Raw genomic sequence first — 2,500 nt, 5'->3', positions numbered from 1 at the left:
CACGAGCAATCGCGCATTTTCTTTGCAACCGACCATCAATGCCGCCCAACGGGGCCAGCACGAGCAGTCATCCGCGGTCCCCTGGCCCTGCGCACGTTTGTCTTTGAAACCGAGCATCAATGCCACAGAAAGTGCCGGGGCGCCAGCTGGAGCCATCATCCGACGTGCCATGGCTCTGGTCCCATGGTCTTCGCAACCGAGCATTCGTGACACCCGCGGGGCCAGGACACCAACCCTTCCGACACGAGCATTCGCGCATGTTCTTTGGCCACACAACGGCGCCAGCACGAGCAAAATCATCCGCGGTGCGGTGGCCTTGCACGGCCTTTTGTCTTTGGAACCAACCATCAGTGCCACGGGAAGTGCCGGAGTCCCGGCATCCGCGGTGCCAAGTCATTGCGCCCTTGGTCTCTGCAGCGGGGCATGCCGGGCACTCCCAACCATTGCAAGCAAGCAAGCAAGCAAGAAAGAAAGTAAGTAAGTAAGTAAGTATTACATATAGGGGCGGGACATGCGGGGAGATCTGCGAAACGTGCATTACGGGGCACACGCGTACCTACCGGGGCATACCGACCCCTATTGGGGCACACGTGTGCATATCGGGGCATACCGGGCCTATCGGGGCACACGCGTACATACCGGGGCATACCGAGCCCTACTGGGGCACACGTGCGCATATCGGGGCGTACCAAGCCTATCGGGGCATACGCATGTATCCCAAGGCATACCGAGTCTATCCGGGCATACGCGTTCATACCGGGGCGTAACGGGCCTATCGGGGCATACTTGGGCATATCCGGGCAAAAAATGCCCAAAACTTGCGCAACCTTGGCAACCGTGGTCCATTCCTCTCTATATGCCTAGCCTTGCCAACCGTGGTCCATTCCTCACTATATGCCATGGCCTTGTGCCCATGGTCTTCCCAAGACAGCGTCCAAGGCCCCCGGAAGGCCAAGGGAGCCCAACCCAGCAATGCCCTGCTATGGCAAGCCAAGGCCAAGCATTCCGGTGCCTATCCGGGCAAAAATGCAATTCCTCTCTATATGCCTAGCCTTGGCAACCGTGGTCCATTCCCCACCATATGCCATGGCCTTGTGCCCATGGTCTTCCCAAGACAGTGTCCAAGGCGCCCGGAAGGCCAAGGGAGCCCAACCCAGCAATGCCCTGCTTTGGCAAGCCAAGGCCAAGCATTCCGGTGCCTAACCTTGGCAACCGTGGCCCTTTCCTCACCATATGCCATGGCCTTGTGCCCATGGTCTTCGCAAGACATCGTCCAAGGCGCCCAAAAGGCCAAGGGAGCCCAACCCAGCAATGCCTTGCTAGGACAAGCCAAGGCCAAGCATTCCGGTGCCTATCCGGGCAAAAACGCCCAAAGCATGCCCATTCCTTAGCCTATCCAGGCAAAAACGCCCAAAATCTGCACATTCTAGTGCCTATCCGGGCAAAAACGCCCACCAGCATGCCACCCTCCTATAGGGTTTGCGCAACCAACCAGCCTAACCACCAGTGGCAACCAAAGGTGCTGTTAGCGACGACTTCTGAAGACGCAACGAGACGCGACGTGTTTGCGCCCAGACGCGACGAGACGATGCGGGATCTGCGCCCAAGAATGCCTAGACCCGTCGACTTGATGCGGGATCAGCTCGCCCAAGCATGCCTAGTGTGCAAGGCCTGTGTGCAAGGCTAGTGTCCAAGGCTAGTGTGCAAGGCTCATGTGGAACGCTAGTGCGCAAGGCTAGTGCCCAAGGCTTGTGTGCCAGGCCCGTGTGCAAGGCTAGTGTCCAGGGCTTGTGTGCATTGCTTGAGTGCAAGGCTTGTGTGCATTGCTCGAGTGCATGGCTTGTGTGCAAGGGTTGTGCGCAAGGCTAGTGTGCGGGGCTTGTGCGCATGGCTAATGTGCACGGCTTGTGTGCATGGCTACCGTGCAAGGCTAGTTTGCATGGCTAGGGTGCAAGGCTCGCATGCGAGGCTAGTGTGCAAGGCTGCGTGCAAGGGAAGCGTGCAGGGCGAGTGTGCGAGGCCACTGTGCACGGCGCCAGCACTAGCGAGCCATCATCCGCGTTGCCATGGCTCGCTTGGCCTTGGCTTGCCAGGCCCCGACACGAGCAATCGCGCATTTTCTTTGCAACCGACCATCAATGCCGCCCAACGGGGCCAGCACGAGCAGTCATCCGCGGTCCCCTGGCCCTGCGCACGTTTGTCTTTGAAACCGAGCATCAATGCCACAGAAAGTGCCGGGGCGCCAGCTGGAGCCATCATCCGACGTGCCATGGCTCGCTTGGCCTTGGCTTGCCGGGCCCCGACACGAGCAATCGCGCATTTTCTTTGCAACCGACCATCAATGCCGCCCAACGGGGCCAGCACGAGCAGTCATCCGCGGTCCCCTGGCACTGCGCACGTTTGTCTTTGAAACCGAGCATCAATGCCACAGAAAGTGCCGGGGCGCCAGCTGGAGCCATCATCCGACGTGCCATGGCTCTGGTCCCATGGTCTTCGCAAC

The sequence above is a fragment of the Tasmannia lanceolata genome, unplaced genomic scaffold (genome assembly GCF_043159265.1).
Source record: "Tasmannia lanceolata isolate RefF3 unplaced genomic scaffold, GAP_Taslan_0.1 ptg000119l, whole genome shotgun sequence".
In the NCBI taxonomy this organism is placed as follows: Eukaryota; Viridiplantae; Streptophyta; class Magnoliopsida; order Canellales; family Winteraceae; genus Tasmannia; species Tasmannia lanceolata.
Note: the sequence above shows the minus strand (reverse complement) of the source record.